A 7,550-nucleotide genomic window follows, 5' to 3' on the forward strand; every position below is an offset into this window, starting at 1 on the left:
ATTACTTAACTTCTGCCCTAGCTGGTGTGGCTCAGTGGATTGTGCGCCAGCCTGCAAACCAAAGGGTCACCGGTTCAGTTCCCAGTCACGGCACATGCCTGGGTTGTGGGCCAGGTCCTGGGTTGGAGGTGTGCATGAGGCAACTGGTTGACATATCTCTCACACATCAATGTTTTTCTCCCTCTCTTTCTCCCTCCCTCCCCTTCTCTCTAAAAATAAATAAAATCTTTAAAAGTATTACTTAACTTCTCTAAGCTCAATTTTCTCAACTAAAAATGGAAATCATAATGTAATAACCATCACTTTAGTTAAGAGTTCTCTCAGATAGTAGTTTTAAAATATTTTTCTTCCTTTTTCTTTTGTTTATATTATTTTTCTTTCCTTTTTCTTTTTTTCTTTTTTTCTTCTACCCAATATTTAGAGATATGTGTGAACACATTTAGCAATGGACCTGGCACAAAGTAAGTCTCAAAATGCCCTGGGTGGATGGCTCAGTTTTGGGGTGTTGTCCCATACACCAAAAGTTTGTGGGTTTGATTGGTCCCCCTTCCAGGTTGCGGTATGTGCAGGAAGCAACTGATCAATGTTTCTCTCTCTCCCTCTCTCTCTCTTTCTCCCCCTTCCTCTCTCTCTAAAATCAATAAAAACATATCCTTGGGCGAGAATATTTTTAAAAGTAAGCCTCAAAAAAAGTTAGCTGTCATAATAACTATTCAAAACATATTAAGCAAGGCCCTGAATCTATTGGATTCTAAGCAGAGCACCAGGTGCCAGGATTGGACCATTAACAGAACAGGGCTTCCCCTGCCTCTGTAGATTTCCCAGTCTACTGGAGGAATAGCCAATAAAAAAATATAAATGAAATACTTGGAATTTTGGCTAATCAAGAAAAGTACATGTACTGAAAGAGGACCATGGGGAGCTGCGGTAGAAGGGCTGAACAGGACAGCCCCTCTGAGGAGGGACGTTTTAGCTGAGATCAAATGTTTGAGAAGGATCTTTCTATGAGAAGAACGGCGTGGGGAGGGGGAGTGCTGAGCAGAGAGAAGGGTCTGTACTGGGGAACTTGCATGTTTGAGGAACTGACAGTGCTCCAACCTGACAGAAGCATGGCGAGCAAGGAGAGGAGGCTGGAAGGAAGACAAGGGTGGGACACCTCAGAGTAAGAAGTGCAGATATGGGCTAAGTGCAGCGGGAAGCCACTAAGCAGGATCTCTCTGGCTGTAGTGGGGAGAATGGGTTAGAAGACGGTAAGAGTGGAAGCCAGGTACTTAAATAAAAGGTAGGGGCAGTTATCCAAGCGGAGAGGATGGGGTTGGGTTAGGAGGGGAAGAGAATGGAGGATCTGTGGTGTTCTGGAAGGCAGGCCAACAGGCCACACTGATGGACTGAACGTGGGTGAGAAATCAGGAAGAATCAAAGATGACTATCATGTCTGGCCTGAACGATGAGTGAACAGTAATAACAGGGAAGGCTGGAGGAGAGGGGAGGAAGGGGTCAGAAATGAGAATACTAATTTGGAAGTTTAAGAGGAAGACTGAGTGATCTATTTTGGATTTGAATTTGTGAACTTTGAGGTCACTGTGAGGCAAGTAAGTCGAGATAACAGGAAAGCTGTAGTTGAAAATGCGAGTCTGGAACCAGAGAAAGTTCCAGGCAGGAGGTGTAACTGAGGGAGTCATCTGCATCCAGAGGACATAACAGTCCTGGGAATAGATGAGATCATTTAGGGAGAGAATATGATGAGAAAAAGGAGGTAATGAACCGAGAAAAGAGAAGACATAATAAGAAATCAGGCTGGTCATCTAAAACTGAATGTAGTAATGTAGCGCATACAAAAATACAGGGAAGTGCCCCAAATATGTTCTCAATAAATGCCTGTAAAAAATTAATATATTCTTAAAACATTCCCTTTAGGCCTTTAAAAGAATAAAATTTTCATTTAGGAATTTTCCTACAAGTTCTTGTCTATTTGGAGCATAAGAAAAATAATTTGGCCCTGGCCGGTGTGGCTTAGTTGGTTGGGCATTGTCCCACAAAGCACAAGGTTTCCAGTTCAATTCCCAGTCAGGGCACATGCCTGGGTTGTGGGTTTGGTCCCAAGTTGGGGTTTGTACAAGAGGCAACTGGTTGATGTTTCTCTCTCACATCAATGTTTCTCTCGCTCTCTTTCTCCCTCCTATCCCCTCTCTCAAAAATAAATAAATACAATCTTTTTAAAAAAATGTTTTAGAAGAAAAAAATTCTGAAGTTCTGTTTGAATTGTGTTCTGAGAGATCTTTAAGAGCAAAGGCAAGGATTTCTTTTTTCAAAAACTCACTAAAATTAAAAGTAACCTACTTGAAATTCAAGGTTTTAAAAAGCTTACTCTCATTCTATGTCCTCTGTGTAAACATTTTACCTCAAGATCCAATTTTTCCTATCCTTATAATACAAATGCAATTATGTTTTATTACTGACCTCATTTCATCGTGAAAGATGAAACTGGTCCTTTCAAAGAGTTCAAGAGTCACATGAGAGATGTAAAATGCTCAAGAGATCAAGGATTTATTTTAAAATGTTGAAAAACAAAAACAAAAAACTTAAGTATACCAGCTAGCCATCCAAAAACTGATAAGCAAGGAACTGAAAAGGATAGAATTGCCAGAAAAAAAAATATGTAAGTATAACAGCTACTCCTCAAATGAAAACACATCAAAGCTGTAATTACATCTCTGGGTATCTATTGACCCAAAAAGCTCACTACACTCTTGAGGCTTATACTATCACTAAGAACTACCAAATTGAAATCACAGGTGTAAACATAACTGGGATACTTTATATGTTTCCAAGATTTCCAGGGTGACACAAGGGATGGTGTGTGAGAAGGAAAGTCAGTAACGTTTGCCAAAAATATTCCTTATCTCAGTTGTGAAGTTAAATCAAGACTAATTCTTTTTACAATCAAAAGACTCACTTTGTAAAATTCTCCTTTTGAGATATGTAAAGGACAGGACTATGCTGACTGTTAAGGGACTGTCATCCCAATTCCATGACATAGCTAAGGAAAAGCCGAGGAGGCTACCAGGAAGGTCACGTGACTAGATGGCTAATGAGCTTTCATTCATTCGTTCATTCAACAAACATCAATTAAGCACCCATGAGGGGTCAGGTGCTGTTTTGGGCCCTGAGGTTCTATCAGCGAAAAAGTCTCACATGTCTGGATTAATAAGGGAAAGAGACAATAAAATAACAAATAACTACATGTGTATTTACCAAGTGGTGGTAAGTGCTCTGAAGACAAGTAAGGTGGGTTACGCAGGACTAGGGAATGGAGTGTATTTTACACACAACAGTCGGGAAAGCTGAAGGCTGTATCTGAGCAGAAACCTAAAGTCAGAACTATGATCCAGGAAACAGAGTTCTAGAGGGAGGGAACAGGAAGCATAAAGGCACTAAAGATTTTATAGCAGAGCAGAGAGATCTGTCCAGCAAGGCTGAAGTGAGGAGGGGAGGTAGCCCAGGAGGCAAGGACTTCCAGATTATACCATCAAATGAGAAGCTATTAGAGAGCTCTAAGCAGAGGCTCTAAGTTTTCAAAAAGATGACAAAGAGATCACAGGCCTTATTCATAAAAACAATACAAATAGATATCTCTCATAATCCATTTATAAGTAAAATAATAATAATAAAACAATCGTTTAGTAGTGTTTTGTAAGAAAAAAAAAGACTTACACATGGGAACAAAAGACTAAAAAAGATAAACACCAAACTGGATTATTATACTTATGGTTTGTGGGATTGTGGCTTCTTCCTTGGGCTTTTGTCTTTCTAGTTTTCTGCCTTACACATGAATTACTTTTGTAATTTTTAATGTTATCTTAAGGGGAAAAAAAAAAGCTCACTCTCACCATGAGACTGCCTTAGTCTGAAATCTTAATTATGAAAAAGGGAAAGAAAAAAAAAAAACACGGGAGATAATTTTCTCCAAAAATTACCCGACTGCCCATGCAGTGTTTGCCTGTTACAGAGCACTGCACAAATCAAGATCCGCTCAATGTATCAAGGTCACAAACCGACCTGGTTAATAGGTTTATCATTACATAGTAGCTCCGTCCTCTCAGGCAACTTTGCCTACCATCTTTCGACAGCAGCAATAGAAAACCCTTTTCATTAATTTCCTAAGACTCTTTGATACTACTTTGCTGCTTCTGGATTTTTCCACCGTATGTCTCTTAGAAACAACTTAAGCCCAAATAAGTTGTTCCCTCTAACGAAGGGCGCTTTTGGTTCTTTCCCCGTGGTTGAGAATAATCCAGCAAAATAGCAGATCGTTTTAGGACGCATTTTCTCTTAGTTTTGAAGTACTGCAGTACTAAGTTACTACAAATAAAGAACATCAAGATAACAACTTACAAGAACGTGTATAAGTGGAAAATACAGTAACCCTTTTTTTTTTTTTTTTTTTTTGAGGTCTCATGAATAAATATACTATGTGTTCACATAACACAGATAAAAGCAAAAAGGAGCCTGGCCTCCCTCCTCCTCCACCTAACCCCCCCTCGCCATCACATAACAGTTTCTCCCAGGGCACCAGCCCAAGGCAATCACTGCTCAGAAATGCAAACCACTCAGCTGCAAATGACTCAAGCTCTCAGACACGGCACCTCAGCGCTGCATCCCACCCGCCTGCCCCTCAGCCGCTTCCAACAAGCTTCTCTGAATGAAAACCCCACGCCGGGAAGGTTTCACAAGCCTCGAACTCCGCTCACACTCCACTCGCGGCATCCGGGAACCCGGTGCCCGGGTCTTCTGTTTCCGCGTGGCCAAGCAAGGGCTCCAGCATTCAGAATCCTACTGTACCCTAATGGGTCGAGTCCAGGTTCAGCTGCCTCCCAGAGGCAGGGGCCAGCCCATCTCCGCGGGACAAACGGGCCGGCGGGAGCTGCAGCAAGTGGCTCCGGCCTCCCAGCATCTCCACCTCACGTCCGTCAGGCCGTCCCCACCCCCACGCTCCCCTCCTTGCCCTCAGGCGCACACGCAGTGCCCACCCGACGCACCCTCGGACACGCACCCTCACACGTCAGGCGGGCATCAGAAGACCCCCACTTCCCCTCCACAACCCCTTGGTTGCTCCTTGCGCAGCTGTCTAGCCCGACGGGAGCTGCGGTGACCCCCAGGAGCCGGGGCACCCCACACCCCTAGGACGCCCGAGACTTGAGCTGGGGGATGGGGTGATGACAGATGGGTGAAGGGCGGGGCTTCAGGGGGAAGGGGCGGAGCCTCCCAGCATGGGGGTGCTGGTGGCTGACAGAAAGACCCAGGGCAGCGGGCGGGAGGGGTTGGCCGGTACTACGGGCAGGGCTGAGGTCAGGCGTGGCGGGAAGGAGCTCGCACAGACACAGAGGGCTGACAGGCAGAGAAACACACAGACACGAGAACTGACAGTATCGGGGAGCACACGGGGTCGGCGGGCCGCGGCAGGCGCTCACCTGGCAGCTGCGGCGGCAGCGGCGGCGGCACCGGCGCCTGAGGCCGGACCGCTCTCGCAGCGCTCCGGGCCTCCCTCCTAGCGGCCGGCCAGCCGGCCGGCGCAGGCCCCGCTGAGGCGGCGGCGGCGGCGGCGACGCCGGAGCCGCGGACTGCTGAGCGGCGGCAGGGACGCAGCTGCACCAACCGACTCCCAGCCACTCGGCTCGGCTCGGCTGTGCTCGGATACACTCGGCTCCGCTCGGCCCCACTCGGCTCTGGCTGGGGGCGTGGCCTGAGGCCCGCCCCATCTTCCCCCCGCCCTTGTTGCCTCTGGCTCCTGGTGGGAGGGGCTTTCCTGTGGGCGCGAGCCCCCTGACGTCTCGCAGAGAACGGACCTTGCCCCAGGCGCATGCGCCGGGTTCAATCCTGCTCCCCCCCCGCCCCCAGGCAACCTGAAGTGGGTGGAAAAGACGGGCGCAGGGGCGGATGCTGTGGCCCCAGCGGTTCCCGGCTTTTGTACTCCACATCCTGGTCTTTCCAGAGGAACAACTAAGGAAGGCCACACCAGGCTACACTTTCAAAAGAATGTGGGCAGGGCAGGGGCCAGAGGCTGTCCCCTCCCCCCTCCCCCAGTCCAGTGTTTCCCAACATGTGTCACCTTGGGGAGTCAGTCTGTCTTTTATCCCACCAGCAAACGCGTCACTACAGTCTTGAAAGTCTCCTGTTTCCTAAACAGATCAACAACGTCTGATAACTGCTTTCCTAACATTCAATCTTCAGGTGCTTGAGAACTTGAAAGCATCAATTAGCCCTCAGGCACAACAACGCTCTGCTTTTGTATAACCTGTACCGCCTGGGATGGGAGTGGGCCGTTTTCGGAGTTTTTCTCACACTCTCCAGGCACCATTTTTGTCTTGGAGCCCAAGTCTATGGCAAATGTGCTCAGAAAGTGGTCCCCACGTGTAGAATCTAGTGATTAATAAACAGCAAGAGCTCTGCAGTCTGACGGAAGCGCGGCTGGGACCCCGGATCCACATTACCCTAGCACATGAGCAGTTGGCTGGGTGACTTTGCACGTGCTACTTAATCTCTCATCCATAAAAGAGCTATGAAAATATTAGTAACTAAGCCAGTAGGAATGGTTGAAAGGATTAAATGACAGCACACCTGAAGTTTTCTGCACAGTGCCTGGTGTTCAAGAAATAAGGCTGACTTTAACTTTCGGTTTCTTATAACCTATAGAGCCTGAAAACCAGTGAACATATACAGGGGTGAACATATACAGTTGTGAGTAGGCAAAACAGAGTTTACTCTTGTATTATGTATTTTTCTGTATGAACAACTGTAAACCTACTTTTGCCCTCCCCTGTATGCTCGTATATATACATAAGTGTTGAGTAGTATGTCAAACTTAACAGGTACAAAGCCAAACTGAAACTTGCTCCTCAACTTGCTCCTTTCACAGTCTTCCCCACCGCAGTTAATGTTAATTCCTTCGTTCTGGTGGCTGAGGGCAAACCACTGGAATCACCCTTCACCCCTCTCTTCTATTCACATCCCACATGCAGTCTAAGAGCAAAGTGTGTCCCCTCTACCTTTCCAATACCCTCATTTGAGCCCTCATCTTCCGTTTCCTAGAATACCGCAAGCTACTACCTGCTCTCCCTGAATTCACTCTGCTTGTTCTCAAGCAGCCAGAGGGATTCTGTTAAAACCTAAGCCAAAACATATTGCTCCTCTAAAGCCTTCAGTGGCTTCCCACCTCATTCAGAGCAAAAACCAGTCTTTTTTCCAAGGGCCTTCAAGATTCTGTGTGACCTGCACCCTTTCCCTCCCTTCCCCCACCAGTCTAATGCATCTCCGTCCACTTCACCCCCTCACTCTGTCCCAGCCACACTAGCCATCTCCCTGCTCCTGGAATATGCAGGCTCCCTTTTACCTTAGGACTTTGCACTTGGTGTTTCTTCCCCAAGATATCAGAAAGGCATGTGTCCTTACTCCAAATATCTACTCAAAGGTCACCACCCCCAGAAAGACCTCCCCAGACCACTCTCCTAACATACCAAGTCACAGCCCCCTTCACTCTTCTCTCACCCCAC

The 7,550-nt window shown here is 46.7% G+C and overlaps 1 protein-coding gene across 1 annotated transcript in view; it reads right to left on the minus strand.

Moving 5' to 3' along the window:
• The window catches only part of ZHX3 (zinc fingers and homeoboxes 3), a 104,611-nt gene extending 99,056 nt beyond the window's left edge, over positions 1-5,555 (minus strand). Inside the window, 1 exon segment of the mRNA XM_090286409.1 lies at positions 5,472-5,555. The gene's annotated coding sequence lies outside the window, so the exon portion shown is untranslated.
• Between the last annotated feature and the right edge of the window lie 1,995 nt (positions 5,556-7,550).

This window comes from Furipterus horrens, unplaced genomic scaffold (assembly GCF_987537825.1).
Source record: "Furipterus horrens unplaced genomic scaffold, mFurHor1.1.pri manual_scaffold_8, whole genome shotgun sequence".
NCBI lineage: Eukaryota > Metazoa > Chordata > Mammalia > Chiroptera > Furipteridae > Furipterus > Furipterus horrens.